Source organism: Diceros bicornis, chromosome 8, assembly GCF_020826845.1.
Source record: "Diceros bicornis minor isolate mBicDic1 chromosome 8, mDicBic1.mat.cur, whole genome shotgun sequence".
NCBI classification, from domain to species: domain Eukaryota; kingdom Metazoa; phylum Chordata; class Mammalia; order Perissodactyla; family Rhinocerotidae; genus Diceros; species Diceros bicornis.
In genome coordinates, this window is record NC_080747.1 from 55,656,762 (window position 1) to 55,682,927 (window position 26,166).

General features: G+C 35.8%; 1 pseudogene; it reads left to right on the plus strand.

The window, feature by feature from the left end:
• The first annotated feature begins 4,697 nt into the window (after window positions 1-4,697).
• LOC131409666 (UDP-glucuronosyltransferase 2B31-like) lies at window positions 4,698-26,166 on the plus strand (annotated as a pseudogene).

Genomic DNA, 26,166 nt, shown 5'->3' on the forward strand with positions numbered 1-26,166 from the left:
TGCACACACACACACATAAACATCACTACATGATATTGTGACTTTGCTTTCTTTCTCTTAGAAAATCTGAAGAGCTCTAGGGGACCATGACCGTGTATTTTACTGACCAGCCCCCATCTGATATATCACAGTACTATAAAACTGGGGTTAAAAATGTGAAACAATCATTACTCAAATAATCAAGTGAAGCAGTTCAAACCACCTATTTTATTTTTCCAACTTAGTGCTTTTGCTCATGTTATTTTCATTGTTAGAAATAAGTTTATTTCCTTATTAATATACAGTACTGCCTCATCTACCAGGAAGAGGTGCTAAAATCATTTAAGAAAAAAATCATCTTTTTTTTCTTTCACGTTTATAGGTCTTAGTTTGTGCCATCTAAAACTTATATATAATGAAGGAGAAGAAAACAATGTATTCTTTCTATGTGCATTTTCCTTATTTTAAAATAATGCTGGTATATTATTTAAAAAATCCCCAAAATCAAGATTTTTCTGAAGTATATTTGTTATGAAACATGGAAGAACTAAAGACTTTTGACCCACATCCAAGGGATTCATCCATTATCAATAATAATCTCTCAATGTTATTGGGTGCTTCCTGGACTAAGTGTTAATCATTTTGTTCTTTATTAGAAAAAAAAAGTGCTTATTTTATTCTCTTAATTTTAGTATGTCTGTAAACAAAAGAGGGTGTACTTTCTCCAAGATATAAATTCAGTTAGTCATTAAACATCAATATTAAGAAGATTCCCTTCTTGTTACAAAGCTTCTTCAGTTTCTGCTTTAATTTTTCTACACAAGACTATTCCAAGATGTTTGGACCACTTTAGAATTAAGTATTGACTTTCCTTTCTGGCCCTCATGGTGTAACTGTCGCCAGACTATCCCTCTACCATAAACAACTAGAAAACTGGAAAAATTGTATATAACAACTTATTTTCAGACATTGAACGTTAGGTATCACAAGAACATGATAACTAAGAGACAGGAAATTGATAAGGTGAACGCTAAGATCACTCCAGCTTTCTGAGTATCTTCACTTCCAAGACTACATTGCAAGGAACAGGATTTCCATCAGAAACTGGAGATATCCCTCAAAAGAAAAAAAAAAAAAAGTGGGAATTTGAGGAGACTAGACATTTGGATTTGAATCTGCATAATTTAGAAATTCAAAACGACCCACACTATTTTCTACTGAGAATTAAGCTACTCAGACAAGACTTTGGACCGGCTAAAATCAATTTTCACATATGGCCTTAAACTACCTTGATTTTAATATTAATTTTAAATCTCTCAACCTCCTCAATTGTTCAAACTGCTAAAATTCCAGGTTAATGGAATGTGACCTTTTCATTCTTATCTGCATATCTGATTTACACAGATAAGAAGGATAAAGAGATGCCCAGTATACCTGACTAATCCTGTCAAGGTAAATAGCCAGATGAAAGGGATCCAATTCGGGAAACTGGTCCCCAAGTGTCCAGCTGTTCCTTTCAAAACATGGTGCCATATTAGGGACATAGTGTTTGACTCTGTTGCTAGCAGATTTGGTACTTTCAAGATTCGGTTTAAGGAGTAGTTAGATTACCCTTGTTAAACAAGAGTACATACATTTGGACCCATGCATAGCCTCACTCTCTGCCACTATGAACATTTTGCTAATTTGTTCTTGGGGCCGGAACTGGGATAGCTGATGATAGAGGCTGATTGATGTCAACCGACTGAGTCATTTTGCCTACTTTATTGTTTGGCACCTATTCCATGGTGGATGCTCTCTGGTGAGCGTTAACATGGTGTCCCATGGTCAAGTGTTCCGTCTCTAATAGGGCCCCACAGCATGACAGGATTTGTTTTTCCAAATGCAAGTAATTCTCCAGTTTAGATGGCATTGTCTTGCTGTGTTCTGATTCTCCCATTAGGCTTGCCACAGATTCCACACAGCTAGGGTAGAGTACTCAATGATCTTTCTCATGGCCTATTTTGTCCCTACAGCTGCCTGTTCTATGACCATATCCACAGGTTTTCATAGGTTAGGCCCGCCTGGCTCCAAATCTGATCTTACTGCTCATTGTGATCATTGTGACCACCTGGCTTCCAAAGATTGAGCACCATAGCTTGGTCTCTTTTTATTTTTGGATTTGATTATGATTAGTAACAGTGAGCTCAATTTTATAACTACCGGACACCTGACCCTCAGAGGACAGTCACACTGAGCATTCCTTATAACTTCAGTAAACAATCATCTGTAGATTTTCCAGATTTACCTAACATATCTATCTTAATATAACCACAGCTCTAAGCCTTTTGCTTCTTTCTCCCACTGTTTGTCATGGCTCTTCCAGCATATCAGGTTCACCTTGTGTGGGCCATCACTTTTTCAAGCGTCTATGGCATACTAGTAGTCTGCTACCACCATCTTGAGGAGACCACAGGTATTAAATCCTATGTCCTAAGAGAGTGCTCAAAAATAAAACTACGCTTCCTTATGCAAATTTATGTTCTATTTTCCATAATCCAGTTGCTCAGCATACAGTTCCCTATATAATCTCCCAGTTCTTCCTGGTAAATATTAGCTAAATCATTTAGTTCTTTAAGTTATAATATCTTTCCTCCCTTGGTAGTCCAGCTTATTCCTGGTTGTATTACAGTGTGACTCAATCTTATTTATTGGCCTATGGCTAAGTAGGAAGATAAGAGCAGCTCCTGAGAGGGACACATGATGTCCTGTGGATAGAAAACACTACGTCATCCTAAAACAATGGAGAATTGCTATCCCTTAACAGAGAGGATTGGGCCACTTCTGAGGTTTCAAAGGATTCAAGGGAATCTGGGATTTCAAAATTGTCATGTACAATTAACTATTTTATCAGATGTCTTGGGATTCTGACCTTTTTCAAGTAGGGTCCTGACCTTGGTAAGAGATCAGACTAGGTTGTGAATTTAAGTAGAATTGGAAAAGTTTTGTTTTTAAGATGATACAGAAATTTTTTTGGCCTTCTGCAAGAGATGAGAATCTCTTTATATGCTGCCAAGGAGGCCTCTGTGGCTTTCACATTTAGCCTTAATTTGATGGTTAATAGCTGTCATTTTTCTGTTATATTCTCCAAAACATGAATTCAGCAGAAGTAATCATCTGGCTCCATTTTCCTCATAATGTCTACTTTTCCCATATTTATCAAGTACCTGATATATCACAACCACTAGTGCCATTCCTTCCAACAGTATCTGGTACCAATTCACCATTACTGAAAATAGTAAAAATTTCACAGTTACCACAGTTCTGAGAATATTTGTGTCCCATCTACCACCAATGAAAGAGTCCTCATTACAACTGGTGCTGAATGATCCAGTTCCAAAATTCGATCTTAGTGTCGACTCTCTTATTCCATCTTTGGTATCCATTATCAAATGTTGACTGCCTCCAAGAAGTAGACCGCAAGCTGGAGATTAGTTTGCAGGTAGATTACTAAGACTTGCTCTTGGAAATAATGTCTGTGAGTGTGAAGGGTTGGAAACAAGATTGGACAGTGAAAAAAATAGGGACATAATAAATTTTCACCATAGGTGTCAATCAACCCAGTTGGAGCTCTGAAGCTAAGATCACCATTAAGAGTTGGCCCAAATTGAAATGAGGAGACCAGGCATTGGATATGGGCTTCCACGGGAAGCAGACATGACGTTAGAGTAGATAATTCTCTTCAGCAGAGGCAGTCCTCAAAGAAAGCTGGTAGACGAGGGGTGTCAGCTGACAATCTTCTCGTCAGCTGGGGAATAATTTCCATATTCCCCAAAGGAGAATCTGAGTAACACATCAAAACATCCACCAAAAAACATTTCCAAGATCAAAGGATATTTCAACTCTGCTGGCAATGTTTTGCTAGAATCTGTGTCGAAATTCTTTTTCAGAGAGCATCATCTCTCATTTCAGGTCAACAGATTATTAATAGCATGAAAACAAATCTATCCCATGACATCCATCTCTCCCTTCCTATTTCTAATTTGATTGGAATTCCTGGTAAGATATTTAAAAACAAATACAACTTACCTGGATTACAAAGCAATCTACAAAGGAAAATTCAATAAAACGTACTTAGAGGATAAATACATTCTAAGAGTAAGTGTTGAGGAAAGAAGACTAACATAAGGAATGTTGCAAATGTTCAGAAAAGAGAAATATCATAATTTAGAGACAGTATTTTCAAAAAAGAAAGAAACTACAGTGGTACCTGACAGTCACTTATGTTTGGATAAAAAGGAAAAAAAGGATGGAGTATCTACAGTCAGAAAAACAAAGGCAAGGGAAATGAAATGGAGCTAATATAACAGGAATGAAAATGTGAAGGAGGAAATTCAGAAAGCCTGCTTGGAAATGCTCAAATAAATCAGCATAGATTTGTGCTGACACATTGCTGCTTTCTTATCTGGAGACTCTGTACATTCAAGGTATGTCCTCTTAGCCTAGAGGTAGCAGTGTTTACACTGATACTGGGATTTATTATATGCATATACAAGCACAAGATTGTTTGCCCTTTTCCTTGTTTGCTTTCCAAACCCTCTACTATGAGCCTTTTAATCATTGTGAACTTGATATGTTATCAGTTATATTTTAACCACTTAATTGATTCTTTCCTGAACATAAATGAGAGCCATATTGAAGTTATAAGAAGTTATTAAGAAGAAGTGAACTTTGCCAAGATGTCTAAGAAATGGGCCTCTCTTCTTGCACTGTTTTGTTATTTCAGCTGTGGTTCTGTGGAATGGTGCTCATGTGGCCGATGGAATACAGTCGTTGGATCAATTTAAAGACAATCTTGGATGAACTTGCTCAGAGGGGCCATGAGGTGACTGTGCTGGTATCTTCAGCTTCCATCCTCGTAGATCCCAGCAAACAATCTGCTCTTAAATTTGAGGTTTATCCTACATCCTTTACTAAGAATGAACTTGATTCACGTTTTATGAAATGGATCAAGATCTGGTCATATGAGTTACCAAAGAGTACATTGTGGGCATATGATTCAAAGATGCAAAAAACATATCATGAATATTCTGATACTCTTCAAAAGCTCTGTGAAGATGCAGTTTTGAACAAGAAACTAATCAAGAAACTACAAGAATCCAAACATGATGTTGTTCTTGGAGATGTTATTGCTCCTTGTGGTGAGCTGCTGTCTGAACTACTTAACCTACCTTTGGTCTACATGCTTCGATTTAACACTGGTAATACATATTAAAAACTCTGTGGAGGTCTTATATTACCTCCTTCCTATGTACCTGTTGTCATATCAGAACTTAGTGACAAAATGACATTTAGGGAGAGGATGACAAATATGTTGTATTTCCTATATTTCGACTTTGCATTTGAGACTTTTAACAAGAAGAAGTGGGATAAATTTTACAGTGAAGTATTAGGTAAGTCAGTGGTTTATTTATTATATTTTCCCTACAGTAGGTGGAAAGAGACCTTACTTTCTTTGCCTGCGTTAGAGTGTGTATACATACGTATACGTATATATATGTGTGTGTGTATATATATGTGTGTGTGTGTATATATATATATAAAATAAAGAACTTATATTTTCTTAGTTTTATGTCAAAATGGATATATGATAATTTCTTAGTCAGAATTTATCAATCATTCAAGAAATCTGGTGAAAATTGTTCTAGAATTCTGTGACCCTGGAGCTGTAATACCATTTGACATTGATTTACTATATTAATATTCTTAGGGTTTGTTTATTTAAAGAACTACATATGTACTATATTTTTCATAAAACAATTTCTCTGGTATTTATTGCTGTATAACCAACCATCCTAAAACTTAGAGTTTAAAACAGCAACCATATTATTTGTTCATGATCCTGTGGACCAGCAATTTGGGTTGGGCTCAGTGAAATATTTCTTCTTTGGGCTTTGCTTGGCCCAAAAGCAAGACACTTTAATTGTCTCCTCCATCTGGCCTCTTGAACAGGCAGCCTGTGCTTTTTCAGATGAGAGCAGAATTCCAGAATAGCTTGTCTGAATGCTCTGGGCCTAGGTTTGGAAGTTGGAAAGAATACATAGCCATTTTTAATATACTACAGTATGAAACTTCATTAAAAATATTTATAAAATCAAGAGAAGGTCAGCCATGAGGAAATATATTTTACCAATATGCTTCTAGTAAAAGGTTTACTTTATGTATAAGAAAGTATGCCTACTTGGTGAAAACTGTATGATTACTTGTATTTAAAACTAAATATTTCTATGAGCTCACAGCTAAGGCTCCTTTCAGCTTTCAGAATCAAAGTCTCTGATATCTCTCTTCCAGATTCAATTTTTCTGTTATTATTTCTGAACAGTCTCCTTGGTTTAATCATTTAATATCTCTATTAAGAGGAAAATTGCTTAGTTACAGATAAGTTGTTTCTGAGCATTGTCTAGTATTACTCCTTCCTTCTCAATGTATTAAAAATCATCTGCCAAGTAAAGCTAAAACTTTGGGGATTATTTGAGAATTATCCATGTCTGTTTTCTGATCTAAAATTACTACTTCCCCTTGCTTTAAAAAACAAAGCAAAATATGGGGTCTAGTATATTTTTCATACCTGAAAAATTTCTGCACATGATTCTGTAAGCACATTCATTCAATAACAAACATTTACTGATTTCTGCTATGATTTTTGTTTCCAGGAGTCAGAAGGAAATTAATAAACATTTATTGAGAATTTACTCTCTTCCAGAACATCTTCTAAGTCCTTCATATTTATTAATTCATAGACAATATGTATAGAAATCCTTTTTATAGGTACTATTATTCTCCTCATTTTACGGATGTGGAAACTGAAGTGCAGAAAGCTCAGGTAACTTACCCAAGTTCTCATGGGGAAGAAGTGTTGGGAATGGGATTGAAACATAGCAGTCTGGCCCCCTAACCTAATTCCTTTGCATATTGCATTAACTGATAGAAAACAGAGAGACTCTGACTTCAAAACTCCACATATTACTTGTAGAGACTTGTGCAAAGCACCAAGTATAAGATAATATAGAAGATCAAGAAACTTAGTTTTTCTTGATCTGGGAGATCTTTTTAACAGACACTATCCATTGCCAGTATATATCTTTCAACTAACCAAACTTTGTGTTGCTAAGAAAGGTGCTCCCTCATCACCATTTACTCATATATATAAAGCATCTTTTTGTTGAGATCTATGGTAAAAATTTTGAAAATCTAGAAAAAATATCACTTTCAAATGGAACTTAACCATCCTTAGCATAAATGTAATAATTATTATCAATGGATAAGAAGGTATGTAAGGTTAATTTAAGATTACAGAGGAAATAAAGATCTGAGTTACAAACACATTAACCTTTGACTATATATAATGTTGTATGAGGGCATAGGAGGCAGTCGCCTAGAGAATAAAACTAAAGACCAAAGTTTCAAAAGCAAATCTGCTAAAAATTACTCAAGAATCACAGGTCACAGAAAACAAAGCCTTAGGTGAGATTCCAGAGCAAGGGTATGCAAGGTAATGTGAAGGAAAACAAGGCATGAAACGGCAAACAATCAAAGTAGAAAGCTGGTTGGTAAGTGGGGTGGGAGGATAGCTAGTTGGCCCACAATAAAAGACTAAACAAATAATCCAAAGACCAAAGTTTCTAAGGTTAATCTGCTAAAAATTAATCAAGAATCATAGGTCATAGAAGATAAGCTCTTAAGTGAGATTCCACAGTCAGGGCATGCACAGTAACATGAAGGAAAACAGGGATCAAATGGCAAACAATCAAAGCAGAGAGCTGGACGGTGACTAGGGTGGGTGAGTGTGTTGGAGGGTCTGTGGGAACTTAAGACTAAGCAAATAATCCAAAACCACAAAGAAGCTTAGGGGACATTTTAGGTAAATAAGGGGACACTGGTGCAAGAGATTGATGCAAATAGACTTTTATAAAAAAGTCACTTTTCCATCTTGACTTTCCAGAAGTTTTATGTCATTCCTTGAACAAGCACCCATCACAGAACTGCTGATTTATTCTAGGGATAGAAACTGACAAAGGAGAACCCTTTGCCGAATCATAAATACTTAAAAGAGAGAATTTTCAACTTTTTTGCGGGTGAATCTCCCTTCCCACCCCTTCCCACATGCTTGGTAATACTTATTTTAATTTTTACATATATATAACTTTTCTGTAGACTAGAGACACAAATTAGGTATGGGAAAATACTTGATAGAATGAATGATGGGATAGCGCCTCAGGCTCCCATTCTTTACAGGCAGTTATCAAGCAGCCTTCGCTTTACGTTAAATCATATCCATGTCAGAATGGTTCAAGTCTCTTCAGAAATAAAAATTAAATGATACAGAGATGGAGGTGAAAGATATGATTTCTTTCAGTGCATCTCGTTCATCATGTGCTTTCCTGATCACAGATGGTCCAGGACTATGGTCCTGCAATAAGCTTTCTTCTATAAAATGCACCAGGAAGAATGCATCTTGAAGCTATGGAAGGGAAGGTTTGTTGTTTCCTCGTGAGATCTGTGTCATTAGGGAGGACTGTTGAGCCACTGGGGTTTCTCTGCTTGCCCATCCCTATACCCCTAAGGGATATTTAGCTTCCCATGTGTAACCTGTTTATTCTCTGGTGCAACTGGAGACCAGATTGAGACAAGTGTGAACAATGCAAATCTTCATGCTGCAGATCCAATATTTAATGTGGGAAATCATTATGATATTTAGAAAACAACCTCGTATTCAACCAACTTACATCAATTTGGGGGGTTTTCTTCACTTCAATGAGTAGCAAATTGGGTTCTGAGCTGGGCCCATGTACCATGTGAAATCCTGTCACATGAGCCTTCCCCAGAGACTGAGGATCATCAGGTAGCAAAGAAAATAAAACGTATTTAAATGCCATAGGATTAGTCAAAAGTCACAAATATCCCAAAAGAGATTCAAACCTCATATTATGAAGATGGAAAATGAGAAGATGGTCATTTGCAACGTAATATTCATCCTAAATACTTAAACAATTACAGAGAAATATTGACTTAGAAATATAACATATCAGTTATCTTGAATTTGTAATACATGAAAAAAGAAAGAATCTTTGAACTTAGAAAACCTGCAGAGGTGAGAGCATCTTTTTAACTATTAAGTCTCTCACTTACATGGTTTTCTTTTCTATTTTTTTTTTTTTGGTAGTGGTGTTTAACTGTTCACTTAAATTATAAAACACTGGCATAATTTGAACATCTTACTTACAGAGACCTCAAATATTATTCCTATATTTTCTAAGAAGAAATGGATATAAATTCACAGATATACATATTTTTCTTTCTCAGGAAGACCCACTACATTGTGTGAATTGATGGGGAAAGCTGATATATGGCTGATACAAACCTATTGGGATTTTGAATTTCCTCATCTACTCTTACCTAATTTTGAATTTGTTGGAGGACTCCAGCGCAAACCTGCCAAACCCTTGCCTAAGGTAAAACTTTGGTGTCTTGAAAGAGTTTTTCTTTCCCAATCCTGATATTGTCTTATATAAAAGACATGAGGCAATACATAAAATTTCTTCACATCATTTCCTCGCATATTATGTGTTTCAAGTTTCATTATCACTGAAGAATCTGGGATACATAACAATTGTTAAAAGGACAAGAGAATGCAGGATTATGTGGCTATAACCACTATAAAACAGTCTTTCAGTGTCCAATACATGAAAATGGATAATTTTTTCAAAAAATATATATTCAGTGTCCACTAGGTGCCAGATTCTACACTCTGCACTGAAGAAGAAGAAGTCAATGAGATAGACACAGTTACTGCCCATGGGGAGCTTATAGACTTGTTTGTCATAAAAACTATAAATGTTAATAATATGCAATTATTTACAATAAAGTACAAATCATATTATAACTAAGATTGAGGTACTATGGGAGCTCTTGCAGTATTTTATTCAAGTAAATTACAATCAGGTATTTAAAAGAATCAAATTCTGATAATGTCATATTCAAAGTGCAAACATATGCCAGTATTCAAAGGCTATGGGATTTGGTGCTTTAATGCATGGTATTATGGTAGCCAGCAAATATACAAAGGTCCCAATCCTGCCAGGAATACCTTTCCAATAAAATATTGATGTACAAGAAAAAAGGAGAAAAATTGAGGGGAAAAAGGTTTTACTTACCTATCTTATTGAACTGTGTGAGAATAAAAAGTTCTAATACAGTCATTCTTTATTGTTTGCTGCTTCCGTATTTTTAAATTTTCCTACTCACTAAGATTTACTTGTAACCCCATAATCAATCCTTGCGGTGCTTTCATAATTATTCATGGATGTTCACAGAGCAGCAAAAATTCTATTCACCTGACGGGCATGTTCCCAGTTGAGGTCAAACAAAGTGATGCTCTGCCTTGTTGTACGGCTCTCACACTGTAAACGTGTCCCTTTCCCAGGCTATTTAATGTCACATTTTTTACATTTTTTGCCTTTTGTTGGTGGTTGCACTGTTTAGAATGGCCCCCAAGGGTGGTGCTGAAGTGCTCTCTAGTGTTCCTCAGAGGAAGCAAGAAGGCTGTGACATGCCTTAAGGAGAAAATACATTTGTTAGATAAGCTTCATTCATTTCCATGAGTTCTAGCACTGTTGGCTATTAGTTCAATGCTAATGAATTGACAATATATATTAAACAAGGTGTCTTTAAACAGAAGCACGCACGCAAAAAAGGTTATGTGTTGATCAGTTGATAAAAATGCTGTAATGAGAAGCTTGCAGGAACCTAACCTTCTATTTCTGCTGGGAGCAATGATTCAGTATTTGCTAATGAAGTGTTTGTGGCAACTTCATAAAACATAATTACTGCGAATAATAAGAATCGACTAAATATGCAAAGCATAGTATTTAATAAGTATTAGCTATTGTGATTTCAATTTGACTAGTGACCTTAATAACAAAAGGAATTCATTTTAGAAAACAAATAAGGAGATGAAAATGTTAAAATCTATTTGAAACTTTAAGCAGTTTCACCAGTGTCTAGACTGGAGGGATTCCTCAGATGTATGTATATATCTGACTGTGTGCTGGCAAACTCCTGATATTGTTTCCAGAAACATTTCTGAATGCACTCCAGCTTTTGATCTGGTCTTACATGAGATCAAAGAAATTCACAGCACAAAACAGAGCAGAGATCATTGTAGTCTGAGAACATAACTTGTAGAAATCAGCATCTCTCAGGAGTTAGCTGTAGTGGGGCATTAAAAATCATTCAGTAGTGCATCAATAAGTTATAATTCCATTCCAAACTTTTAAATTGCTTGCTCTCACTAGCTGGCTTGAAAACAAATATGGTAAGTAAGACATCAGGGAGGAAATGCCCTGTTTAATGTTAACCTGCACAACAGATCACAGAGTTAGAAATATAAACGAAAGTTTTCAATAATTTCATGTCATGGATCCCAATTGTTTTATATACACACTGATTAGGTATTTTACCCATTAAATCACACCCTCAAGGAGTAAAAGCACCCAAAATAAATAGTTTACAAGCAAAATTTGTCACATGTATTATCAGTCATGGCTTTAGTTCTCTTGAAATATCTAGACCAGGATCAGGTACAATCAAATTTGTACTCAAAATTGAAGCATTCTATATAAAAATAATGTTAATACATGTCATTGTGCTTTCATTAGGACTTTCAATGAAAATAGGAAGAAACAAACTGCAGGAAATTTTGAAAAGGTATTTCCTTAATATGAATTGAGATTAGTATTACCCGCCCAATATTACCAAAGCATGTGCCAGAAAGAAAAAGGATGACACTTTAAGAAAAGGAAAATTATTTCATAAATTCATAAATATTCCTGTCAATTAATAAAATATCACCAGAAAAAAAGTTAATAGATCAGAGTCTTAGCTGAGGCTCAAATTCAGGGAGTCTTTTTGCAGTGGTATCTGAAACACTAGGAAAGGTTGTGGCTAATAAATCGAGGGTTCTTATTTATGTACATAAAGGTGATTTAACAAGAGCCCTTTCCTTCTTTTACCAAAGTAATTATATGTAACCACATAAGCAAGTCGTATTACATGTAGCCTTCATAATCAGGAAAGCCTCCCCCCAAAAAAAAGACTTCCTGAAAAACTGCCAAGAAGAAAAGTGTAACAGTTCAGTAGCAATTATATTGGACACAGAGTGACATATAAATTCAGGAAGGCTAGTTGCAGATGCTCTTTCTCGTTATTCAAGGAATTCTCTTGGGAGTTTACATCCTTTTAATTCTTTAGTTATCTGTTACTTCCTCAAGAGAACACCAAAAAACAAACAAACAAAAACAAACCTGTTGATCAAACAAAGCTAGGTTTATTTGACTTATTAAAGGAAAGGAGAACAGCTTCTTGACAAGGTTTCATTACTGTCTCAGAAGAGGGAAGTCAGGGGAATATAATTCTAAGGTGTTGGGGCCTGGGTTGGTGATATCAAGGAGGGCTATGTAATGCAGGGAACTGGTTGTTCCCTGCATTACATATATTGCAAGTTTGCAATATAACTTTGGATTGCTGGACACAGTGAGGTGAGGCCTTGAATCTTGTCTTGGTATGCAAGCTATGTGTTTTTTTTTTTTTTATTGATGTTTTAATGGTTTCTAACATTGTGAAATTTTGGGTTGTACATTTTTGTTTATCCATCACCACATATATGACTCCCTTCACCCCTTGTGCCCACCCTCGACCCCCACTGCCCTGGTAACCACAGTCCAGTTTTCTCTGTCCATGTGTTGGTTTATATTCCACATATGAGTGAGATCACACAGTGTTTGTCTTTCTCTTTCTGGCTTATTTCACTTAACATAATACGCTCCAGGCCCATCCATGTTGTTGCAAATGGGACGATTTTGTCTTTTTTTATGGCTGAGTAGTATTCCATTGTATATATATACCACATTTTCTTAATCCAATCCTCAGTCGAGGGACCCTTAGGTTGCTTCCACTTCTTGGCTATGGTGAATAATGCTGCAATGAACATAGGGGTGCATAAGCCTCTTTGGATTGTTGATTTCAGGTGCGTTGGATAGATTCCCAGTAGTGGGATGGCTGGATCATAGGGCATCTCTATTTTTAATTCTTTGAGGAATCTGCATACCGTTTTCCATAGAGGCTCCATTCTAACAAGCATGAGGTGGTATCTTAGTGTTGTTTTGATTTGCATTTCCCTGATGATTAGTGATGTTGAGCATCTTTTCATGTGCCTATTGGCCATCTGTATATCTTCCTTGGAGAAGTGTCTGTTCATTTCCTCTGCCCATTTTTTGATCGGGTTGTTTGTTTTTTTGTTGTTCAATTGTGTGAGTTCTTTATATATTATGGAGATCAACCCCTTGTCAGATGTATGTTTTGCAAATATTCTCTCCCAGCTGGTTGGTTGTTTGTTCATCTTGATTCTGGTTTCATTTGTCTTATAAAAGCTCTTTAATCTGATAAAGTCCCACTTGTTTATTTTTTCTTTAGTTTCCCTAGTCTGGGTAGGCATGTCATCCGAAAAGATTCCTTTGAAACCAATGTCAAATAGTGTGTTGCCTATATTTTCTTCTATGAGTTTTATAGTTTCAGGTCTCACCTTCAGGTCTTTGATCCATTTTGAGTTAATTTTTGTGAATGGCGATAGCACATGGTCCACTTTCATTCTTTTGCATGTGGCTGTCCAGTTTTCCCAACACCATTTATTGAAGAGACTTTCCTTTCTCCATTGCATGTTCTTAGCACCTTTGTCGAAAATTAGCTGTCCGTATACCTGTGGTTTTATTTCTGGGCTTTCAATTCTGTTGCATTGATCTGTGTGTCTGTTTTTGTACCAGTACCATGCTGTTTTGATTACTATTGCTTTGTAGTATGTTTTGAAGTCAGGAATTGTGATGCCTCCTGCTTTGTTCTTTTTCTTTAGGATTTCTTTAGCTATTCGGGGTCTTTTGTTGCCTCATATAAATTTTAGTATTCTTTTTTCTATTTCTGTGAAGAATGTCATTGGGATTATGATTGGGATTGCATTGAATCTGTAGATTGCTTTAGGTAATATAGACATTTTAACTATGTTTATTCTTCCAATCCACGTGCATGGGATATCTTTCCATTTCTTTATGTCATCGTGGATTTCCCTCAATAATGTCTTGTAGTTTTCATTGTATAGGTCCTTCACCTCCTTGGTAAGATTTATTCCTAGGTATTTTATTCTTTTTGATGCAATTGTAAATGGTATTATCTTTTTGAGCTCTCTTTCTGTTAGTTCATTATTAGCATATAGAAATGCAACTGATTTTTGTAGATTGATTTTGTACCCTGCAACTTTGCTGTAGTTGTTGATTGTTTCTAACAGTTTTCCAACAGATTCTTTAGGGTTTTCTATATATACAATCATGTCATCTGCAAATAGTGAGAGTTTCACTTCTTCGTTACCTATTTGGATTCCTTTGATTCCTTTTTCTTGCCTAATTGCTCTGGCCAAAACCTCCAGTACTATGTTGAACAGGAGTGGTGAGAGTGGGCAGCCCTGCCTCGTTCCTGTTCTCAGAGGAATGGCTTTCAGTCTTTCCCCGTTGAGTATGATGTTAGCTGTGGGTTTGTCATATATAGCCTTTATTATGTTGAGGTACTTTCCTTCTATTCCCATTTTATTGAGAGTTTTTATCATAAATGGATGTTGTATCTTGTCAAATGCCTTCTCTGCGTCTATTGAGACGATCATGTGGTTTTTATTCTTTGTTTTGTTGATGTGATGTATCACGTTGATTGATTTGCGGATGTTGAACCATCCCTGCGTCTCTGGTATAAATCCCACTTGATCATGGTGTATGATCTTTTTAATGTATTGTTGTATTCGGTTTGCCAATATTTTGTTGAGGATTTTTGCATCAATGTTCATCAGCGATATGGGCCTGTAATTTTCTTTCTTTGTATTGTCTTTGTCTGGTTTTGGTATCAGGGTGATGTTGGCCTCATAGAATGATTTAGAAAGTGTTCCATCTTCCTCTATTTTTTGGAATAGTTTGAGGAGGATGGGTATTAAATTTTCTTTGAATCTTTGGTAAAATTCACTGGAGAAGCCATCTGGTCCTGGACTTTTATTTATTGGGAGGTTTTTGATTACTATTTCAATCTTTTTACTTGTTATTTGTCTATTCAGATTCTCCATTTCTTCTTGGTTCAATTTTGGGAGGTTCTATAACTCTAAGAATTTATCCATTTCTTCTAGATTGTCCAATTTGTTGGCATATAATTTCTCATAGTATTCTCTTATAATCCTCTGTATTTCCATGGTATCCGTTGTAATTTCTCCTCTTTCATTTCTAATTTTATTTACTTGAGCCTTTTCTCTTTTTTTCTTAGTAAGCCTGGCTAAGGGTTTGTCAATTTTGTTTATCTCCTCGAAGAACCAACTCTTTGTTTCATTAATCCTTTCTACTGTTTTTTTGGTCTCAATATCATTTATTTCTGCTCTGATTTTTATTATTTCTCTCCTTCTGCTGGCTTTGGGCTTTGTTTGTTCTTCTTTTTCTAGTTCTGTTAGGTGTAATTTAAGGTTGCCTATTAGGGCTTTTTCTTGTTTGTTAAGGTGGGCTTGTATCGCTATGAGTTTCCCTCTCAGGACCGCTTTTGCTGCATCCCATATGGTTTGATATGGCATGTTATCATTTTCGTTTGTTTCCAGATAGTTTTTGATTTCTCCTTTAATTTCATCAATGATCCATTGGTTGTTCAGTAGCATGTTGTTTAATCTCCACATTTTTGTCACTTTCCCAGTTTTTTTTTCATGGTTCATTTCCAGTTTCATAGCCTTATGGTCTGAAAAGATGCTTGTCATGATTTCAATCTTCTTAAATTTATTGAGGCTTGCTTTGTTTCCCAACATATGGTCTATCCTAGAGAATGTTCCATGCGCACTTGAGAAGAATGTGTAGTCAGCTGTTTTTGGATGGAGTGCTCTGTATATGTCTACTGGGTCCATCTCGTCCAGTTTTTCATTTAAGTCTAATATTTCTTTATTAACTTTTTGTCTGGAAGATCTATCCATTGCTGTAAGTGGGGTGTTAAGATCCCCTACTATTATTGTGTTGTTGTTGATTTCTCCTTTTAGGTTTGTTAATAGTTGCTTTATGTACATTGGTGCTTCTATGTTGGGTGCATATATATTTATAAGTGATATGTCTTCTTGATGGAGTGTCTCTTTTATCATTATATATTTCCCTTCTTTGTCTTTCTTAACCTGTTTTATCTTGAAGTCTACTTTGTCTGATATGAGTATGGCAACACCTGCTTTCTTTCGTTTGCCATTAGTTTGGAGTATTGTCTTCCATCCTTTCACTCTGACCCTGTGCTTGTCTTTAGTGCTAAGATGTGTTTCCTGAAGGCAGCATATTGTTGGGTCTTGCTTTTTAATCCATCCTACCACTCTGTATCTTTTGATTGGAGAGTTCAATCCATTTACATTTAGGGTAATTATTGATATATGAGGGCTTAATGTTGCTGTTTTGTCACTTATTTTCTGGTTCTTTTGCATTTCCTTTGTTTCTTGTCCCATTTGTTTTGGACTGCCAATTCAGTTTGGTTGTTCTGTCTTATGATTCTTCTAGTTTTCTCTTTGTTTATCATATGTGGTTTTAATTTGATTATTTGTTTAGTGGTTACCTTGAGGTTTGGGCAAAAAATCTTGTGTATGAGATAGTCCATTATCTGATAGCCTCCTATTTCCTTATACTAAGTCAATTCAGTCACTTTCCTCTTCCCCTTCTAAGTTGCTCTTGTTATACCTTATTCTATCTTGTGTTGTGGCTGTGTGTTTACAGTGATGAGGTTAAATTTATTTTCGGTGAATTTCTTCCTTTGATCTTTGAGTTTAGTATTTAAGTGGTTTCTAACCTATTCTGGTAAAGATCTACTATTTCTCTGATTTTGTCTACCTACTTTTCTCCTTCCTCCAAGCTTTGTGTTCCCTTTCTCTTCTTTTTTTCAGACCCGAGGGCCTTCTTGACTATTTCTTGTAGTGGGGGTCTCGTGGCCATGAACTCCCTTAGCTTTTGTTTATCTGGGAGAGTTACTATTTCTCCATCATATTTGAAGGATATTTTTGCTGGATAGAGTATTCTTGGCCGAAAATTTTTGTCTTTCAGTATTTTGAATATATCATTCCAGTCTCTTCTAGCCTGGAAAGTTTCTGTTGAGAAATCCGCTGAGAGCCTGATGGGAGTTCCTTTGTACGTTATTTTTTGTTTTTGTCTAGCTGCCCTTAATATTGTTTCTTTGTCGTTGACCCTGGCTAGCCTTACCACTAGGTGTCGTGGTGAAGGCCTTTGTCTGTTAATGTATATAGGTGTCCTGTTGGCTTCGCTTACTGGTATTTCCTGCTCCTTCCCCAGATTTGGGAAATTCTCAGCTATTATTTCCTTGAATAGGCTCTCTGTTCCTCTTTCCCTCTCCTCTCCCTCAGGAATACCTATAATTCTTATGTTACGTTTTCTAATAGAGTCAGATATTTCTCGGAGTCTTTCTTCATTTCTTTTTAGTCTTAGTTCTCTCTCTTCTTCCATCTGGAGTATATCTGTATTCCTATCCTCCAAAGTACTAATTCTTTCCTCCATATTGTCAGCTCTGTTTTTTAAAGATTCCAGATTCTCCTTTATCACCTCCATTGTGTTCTTCATCTCCATCAGCACTGATTGATTTTTCTTTATGATTTCAATCTCTTTTGTGAAGAAACTCCTAATCTCATTGAATTGTTTGTCTGTGTTGTCTCGTATTTCATTGAGTGTTTTTATGATAGCTATTTTGAAATCTCTGTCATTTAGTTTATGGATTTCTGTGTCTTCGGGGTTGATTTCTGGGTGCTTGTCATTTTGTTTCTGGTCTGGTGATTTCATATATTTTTGCATTGTGGTTCCTGTGTTGGTTTTGTTTTTCCTCATCCTGGAAGTCTCTGGTTGCAATTTCCACCTGCCGCCACTGTCTGGTGGTAAAGGGCTGTGTAGTCTAAGCCCCCTGTGCTCTACCCCGGTTTTTCTGCTGCGATCCACAGTTTTGTTTTTTTTTCCCCCGCTGCGATCCACGGGTCCAGTCGTTTGATCAGGACTGCCTCGGATTGCTGGGTCTGGTCTGGTCGAGCTGCAGACTCCGGGTTGCGGGGAGGGGGGAGCTCTCTCTTTTGCCCCCTGGGTCCCTGACGTGGGGGGCTTCTCGTTTGCCCCTCTTTATCCACTCTCTGGGGGGCTCAGATGTTGATGGTAGCCCTGTGGCTTCTCTGAGTCCTCTGTGCGGGAGTTTCCCACTGGCTGAGAGAGTCCGAAGAGCCACGGTTTCCCCACAGAGGGCCGCCCCTCCCCCCCTCTGGGAGCTGCGCAGACTGGGATCGCTGATCTGATGGGGAGGGAGTGGAGTTCTCCTTACCTCTCCCCACTTCCTCCGGGGGCCCAGCACGTTCCGCTCTCAGATGTGCGGCAGTGTGGATCCCTCCGCTCTAGGTTTTCAGTGTCTGGGATTCCGTTGTTGGTCTGTGGCTGTTGCTTTTGTTGTATGTTGTCGGGGGAAGAGGTCACAGGAAAGCTCACTCCGCCATGATGTTGACGTCCGTCCCAAGCTATGTGCTTTAATGAGTAAACCATTTTAGTTGGTCACAGTCCTGTGATCCCGGGACAAACAACTAAGCTATTCCTTCTAGATCTCAGTATTGTTTAACAGAGAACTGAAAAGAAAAAAAAAAAAAATCCATGCCCTGGTATTGTTTAACACATGGAATAAAAATTATACTACTTTTAGTACACATTGAAAAAAATTAAACCTATGGTGCTATAGTGTGAAAGATTCTCAAAGGACACTTCCTCTTTATTGTAATCTCTTGTTGAGAACTGATAAAGAACCATATTTGCCTAGTAATCTATGATATACATTGTTTAAAGAAAATGTATTTTGTTGTCACACATCTCCTTCTAAAGGGATTTAATGGTTTGGTATATTAGAAGATAAGACTATTCTAACAATTCTGTCTTTAGAAATGTATGTATTCATTTCCTCCAAACAAACTTAAAAAGAAGAAATGAAATAAAAAAAAATATCTCTGTGCTAATGTCCTTTCATAGTGCAAAGAACTATCTATTTTCAGGAAATCGAAGAGTTTGTCCAGAGCTCTGGAGAAGATGGCGTTGCAGTATTTAGTTTGGGATCAATGGTCCAAAACCTTCCAGAAGAAAAGGCTAACATGATTGCATCAGTCCTTGCTCAGATTCCACAGAAGTTCTGATAAATTGCTTTTATGCTGAACAACTACTTGAATGAGTCTCTTTGCAATCTGTAGAGTGGATCCATTAAAACGGTTTCTACAAAGGAGTGAAAATTTCATGATACAATTAGATCAAAATGAACTCATATGTCTGTTTTTCTTTTTAAGTCAAATTCTAAAATAGTGCAAGGGAGACACATTTCCTTAAATATTCCAGTTTAACTTTTATTTTGCTCTCAGAGACATTTATATATTAGAGACTATGTGTGAGGTTTCGTTGCTATTATGATAACAGTATGCCAGTGACACAGCAAGAATGCCCAAATCTTACCACACAAATCAAAGCTTTTCCAAAAGGGGTTCCTGGGGAACTGTGAAGTTATGAACAGTCGAGAGGCATCAAGTTATACTTCAGTTGGTAGCTGCATAAACACTCAATATTCAAAACAGAATTTTCGAAAAGGCTGAGTAGGAGAGTAAAGATTCAGACCCTTCCTCCTGTTCTCGCTCCCTCTTCTCCCAAGATGAAAACAATACATATCTTAAAACTACCCTTCCATGAAGAGACCGAGAGGGAGGCCTGGGCCTCCTGATTCCCCTTGATGTGGAATAGTGGGGAGGGACTAAAGAGCAGGCCCAAAGGGGCCAGGCTTTGTTTCCTGTTAAAGCAGAAAAGGCAATAGGAAGGAAGAGACATGGTCTCTGACTTTAAGTGCTCTTAGTCCTGGCCATCAGTAACTTGGCCTAATCAATACACTGCTCTGTCCAATTGGATTAACAAGGACTTTCTCAGAGGTGGGGGAAGGGGAGAGGCAAAAACTGGGAAAGCGTGGGTAGAGTCAGGTTTAGCATAGAGAAAAGTACAGAGGTTCTCCTTCCTGTGACATCCTATAGTTATTTTAATGAAATTGTGTGATCCATGTGAGCTCTCTCACTAGTGAACTACTTGCCACCTTCAGGCATGATCTAAACTGCCCCCAAACAACCCAAAATATTTTTATTTCTGAGAGCCTGAAATCAGGCAGACTGCCTTTAGAGGTAATAGACAGCCACCTGCAATTTTCTTAAAAATTTGCCCCACTAACCTAGGATTCCTTGGGATTTCATCCCACTTAGAAGTGAGAATTTCAGCATCAGTCACTACTTAGGGCTGGATGTCGCATCTTCGATGCATGAGGCATTCTGAATCCGTGTTTCCTATTGTATAAAATACAATTAGGTCTCTTAACAGCACAAGCTGCTAATTTGCCTATTCTAGCTTATTATGGTCAATGAAAATTAGTATGATGTTATTTTTCTTTATTTTATCATTTGTCCTATTATTAATTCTGCAATCCTAGCTTTGTATTAAAAATATGTAAGACTGTAGATGGATAATTCCACTATTAATGCCTTCGGGGGGGAAAAACTGAGATAATGCCCTGGAAGATTTCTACTTAAAAGATTACAGGAAGCAGTGTTCCTCCCATATGTAATCTAAAATATTTTATATTTCCTTTATAAGAAGAAAGAAATTTATCCCTTTGTCCTAAGTAGAAGAAAATATAGTTTTGCTGCAATATAAAATAGACAGATATAACTTCCTATCAAAATGCTTTACAGAGAAAGTGAACATAAGCAAATCCTCACCTATTCCCCTCAGAAAATGCTAAGCAAGCAAAGCCTTTTCTAGATTAAAACCACAAGTTTGTTATATGAAATAGTCACATGAAATAAAATTGCAGTTAAGGTTGTGTTTATACTACAGTTCTGATCGATTCCTGAATGCTTTTAATATTAAAATATTTCATTTACAAACTAATGTCCCTCAGCTCTTTAGAACTAACAATAGCAAATAATAAACTAATAATTTGTAGTAAACTCTACAAAAAGATAGCTGATAAATAGTTACCCAGATTTTTGGCATTTTGATTTTTTTTAACTGTTTAACAGCACATTTTAACATTTCTGGGAAAAAATATCCACATCTGTTAATTGGAGGAAGCTGGGCAAGACTTCTTAGTAGACTTTTATTCAAAAATACTCTAAACCTGTGTGATCTTATTCATGGAGTGTTAATTGGAGGAAGCTGGGCAAGACTTCTTAGTAGACTTTTATTCAAAAATACTCTAAACCTGTGTGATCTTATTCATGGAGTGGAGCATTTTCTTCATCTTGATAGGTTGTGTGGAGATTAAGTGGAAAGAAACCAGATACATTAGGACCCAATACTAAACCCTTTAAGTGGATCCCACAGAATGATCTTCTTGGGAAGATTGTGGCAAACAAATAAAATTCTAATTAAGAGAAAATCTGAGGAAAAATAGTAGAAGAGCAACGTAATGCAACATTTGCTTTTGAAAACATCGACAATTGGGTGCTAATTATCTCTCACCCATAAATTTTCAATAGTTTCTTGATTAGTCTTCTCACCTCCATGCTCTTCTACCTCAGATCTATCTTTCTTACTGCTGTTATAATGCTTTATTCCAAAAATATATGGGAAAACACCCCTACTTTTCTATGAACTTTCAGGGACTCACACTGCCTACAAAATAAAGTACACCCATAGGATATGAAACACTTGGTGTTCAACACATCTATCATTTTCCCTTTATTTCCAAACACCTCCTGAGATTCTCCACACATTACCATAGTGAATCACTCCCTATACTCTTAAGAGACAATGTTTCTTCACCTCTGTGATTTCAAACGTGATGTTCTTTGAATCTGGATTCATTTCCACACTTGTTTACTAGACAAAAAACTTTACACTAACATCTCCTTTAATGTAAAGCTTTCTCTCATTTCCTCAGACAAACTTCTTTTGGAAATCCACAAATGTTTATATGACCCCATGAGCATAGTAATCCTGTGCAGAAAATATTGCCTTCTTTACTAGCTTATGCTGACAATTTCTATTTTTAACTATGGGACTCAAAATTTATTGTTTTTATTGATCTCTTTCTTAGGTCATCCAAAAACCAAAGTTTTTATCACTCATGGTGGTGGCAATGGCATCTATGAAGCCATTTACCATGGGATTCCCATGGTGGGACTCCCCATGTTTGTTGATCAACCTCATAACATTGCTCACATGGAGGCCAAGGGAGCAGCTATTAGATTGGACTTTAACACAATGTCAAGTATAGATTTTTCTCAATGCACTGAAGACTGTCATTAATGACCCTTCATGAGTGCAGCATTTTTTTTTAACTAGGTAGTGTTTATAGATAGGTTCTCTTTTCAGCAGTGAGTGTAAGTGTTGTCTTATTGTTAAGAGGCTAATTTTGAAATCATTAAAATGGTATAACCAATCGAAAATTCACTTTTACATCCAACCAGACCGTTTTTTCAAAGATGCATTTTAATCCTATAGATGTCATGGGCAACCAATTAGTGCAACAATCTTCTATGTAAAAAATTTTAAAAGTTATGTAGTTTACTGTAAGAAGCACAAATTTTAAAAATGTGACTCAATTCACAGAAATAAAACTGATGAATGTGAAAGAAATATCAGAAAATATTTCAATTCGTTACTTAAAATTTCTAAAACTATAAAAATATTTTTGCTAAAAAAATTATTTTTTACTAATATAATTATTTTAATAGATTATGTAGTGAGATAAAATTTACTTACCATAACGTTTATCTCTTTAAAGTGTAAAATTCAAATATATTCGGTTTAGAGAGTTATGAAACCTTCACCACATCATCAGAATCTAATTTTAGAACATTTTAATTACCCCAAAAAGAAAACTTATACCCCTTAATCACTCTCCATAGCTTCATACACCTAAGCAAGATAGACAGATGATTGATGGATAGATAGATAGACAGACAGATAGAGATAGATAGATAGATAACTGCGAATACACATTTTTCAAAAGCATATGTAATAAAATACCAGAATTGACCATATATTTGTCCATAAACCAAGACTCAGCAAATCTGAAAAGATTCAATTCATACAGTGTGTTCCCCAGGTCATACTGGAATTTAGTTAGAGATCACCAAAACAATTTTTTTCATCTAAATTTTTGAAATTAAGAAATTTTCTTCTAATAATTCAAAGTCAATGAAAGATTCATAACGGAAATTTTAATATATCTAACTAAATGAGAATGAAAATTAAACATACCAAGGTTTGTGGAATGCTGCAAAAGCTGTACTTAAATAGAAATTTAGATCCTAAAATGCACATGTATTACAAAAGTAAAAAGTCTAATAAGCAATGATCTAAGCTTACATTTCAAAATCTGAGAAAAACAACAGCAAATTAAACCAATGTAGAGGGAAGAAATGAACACAATAGGAAAATTAATTAATATAACACAAACATACAATGACGATGATCAATGAGTACAAAAATTGGCTCTTTAAACAGACCAACAAAATTTATGAACTCCTGGCAAGTTGAATCAAGAATGAAATAAAGCAAGTACAAATTACCAATATCAGGAATAAAGAAATGACATTAATACAGAGCCATCAGACATTAAAATTTTTCATAACAGTGTATTAGGTGCAGCTATATAAACAATATTCTATATGATGAAAAAAAATAGTATAAAACACAATAGCATAAAAAGTGATGCCAGGAGAAATCGAAAATTTGATTTGCCTAATATCCATTAAAGAAATTGAATCTTTGTTAAAACTATGAAAACTTGCAAGTGAGTCTTTGTTAGAACTTCCAACAAAGGAAATTCCTATCCCAGATCCCTTCACCAGTGACTATTTCCAAATATTTAAGAATGAAATACCATCAATTTTACACAAACTCTTCTAGATAACGTCAAACATATTAACACTTTTCAAGTCATTTTATGAGGCCATAATATCCTTATGGCCATAATATCAAAATAAGACAAGGACATCACAGGAAAAGAAAATTTGAAAACAATTCCTTTTCTAAATCAAATATTAGGTCACTAAATAGAGTACCTTTAAAAAAGAATAAAACATCATTACCAAAATAGGTTTATTCCAGGATTGAAAGTTTGCTTAAATGTTTGAAAATCAATTAATTTAATACAATAAATTGTCAACATGAAAGAGAAAAATATTATGACCATTTCAATGGTTAAAGAAAAATTTGGTAAAAGTCAATATCTGTTCATTATATTCAAAAAAACCCAAAAACCTTTTGCAAACTAGAAATAGAAAGAAACTTCCTTAATCTGATAATGATTATTAACAGCAACAACAAAAAAACTATGCAAAATATTACACTTACTGGCAAAAAATATACAGCTTTATCCTCTTCCTCAGTCATCAGGATATGTAAGTTAAAACCTCACTATTAATTCATCAGAAGAGCTAAAATTTAAAAAGACTAACACAACCAAGTCTTGACAAGGATGTGGAGAAACAGAGACTCTCGCACACTTCTGGTGGGAACACAAATTAATAAACCACTTTAGAAAACTGTTTAGTAACATCAATGAGACCCAAACATACATGGACTTTTCTCTCAGCAATTCCACTCCTAGATATACGACTAACAAAAATGTGCAAATATGTAAACCAAAAGACATATGCAAGAATTATAACCACATTACTAGTAATGGCCAGAAAACTGTTAACATCCCAAATTTCCATGGATTAAAGAATGAATAAATAATTTGTGGTATTGTCATACAAAAGAATACTATACAACAATGGAATTAACGAACATCTGTTACATAAAAGACAGACACAAATGAGTACACACTATATGATTTCAGTATATGTACAAACAAATCTACTCTATGATATTAGAAAAAGGCTAGTATTTAATTTGGGGAAGAGAGTAGTGGCTGGAAGTGTCCACAAAGAAAGAGTGCTTCTGGGGAGCTTCTGATTCTGTATATCGTGATCTGGATAGTATTAGACTAGTCTTTTACCTTGTGATAATTTTCTAGCTAATTTTGAATTTCAATAGGTTTGGAATTTATTCTAAATGGGATGAGAAGCCAGATGGAAATCTTGAGCAAAGGGGTGTAATAATCTGATATGTGTTTGAAAAAAATCCTTCTGGCTACCAGTGGAAAAAAGACAGTAGAAGGTAGAAGAGTAAAAAGCACAGGGACCAGTGAGGAGGCATTTCATCCTCCAGGACACTATTCCCCATTAAAAACTTCAAAAGCATCATGCTAAAATTGCATTTCCACCATCTGACCTACAGTGCTTATAACGGCTTGTATCATTCCCTCTGCTAGAAAAGATTTAACTTTCCTAACCTGGTCTTCTTTTTCATTTTTTAACGTTTGTCAATCAGAAAATTCCAATTTAACAGCCAAACCCTCTATGAGACCCAAATAAAAATATACTATTGCTTCTGCAATTCTATGACATTTGAATTATTTGTATGATACTTTTCAAAAACCATTAATGGAATTGATATGCTTAGACAAGTTAACTTCCTTTCAATGTTGCTATCTCTGTGTTTCTCCTTTAGATATAAAGAAAATGCTATGAAATTATCAAGAATTCACCATGATCAGCCAACGAAGCCTCTAGATCGAGCTGTCTTCTGGATAGTTTGTCATGCGCCACAAAGGAGCCAAACACCTTCGAGTTGCAGCCCATGACCTCACCTGGTTCCAGTACCACTCTTTGGATGTGGTTGGGTTCCTAATGGCCTGTGTAGCAACTGCTATATTTGTCATCGCAAAATGCTGTCTGTTTTGTTGCCAGAAGTTTAGTAAAACAGGAAAGGAAAAAAGGGAATAGTTGTATCTGAGGCCTGAAGCTGGTGTGCGTCATAGATAAGGTTCCTCCAGTTTATTCCAGCAAGAAGTTGTGATGTAAATCTCCCTTCCTCAGGTAACAAAATGACTTTTCACAATTTAGCTTCTCAGATAGAAATTTGTTTTCAAGGGATTTAATACCCATTTAAGAGTTAGAAATATTTCATAACAAAAGAAAGAAAACTGGGGAAAAATAAAAGTCAAAGACAACCA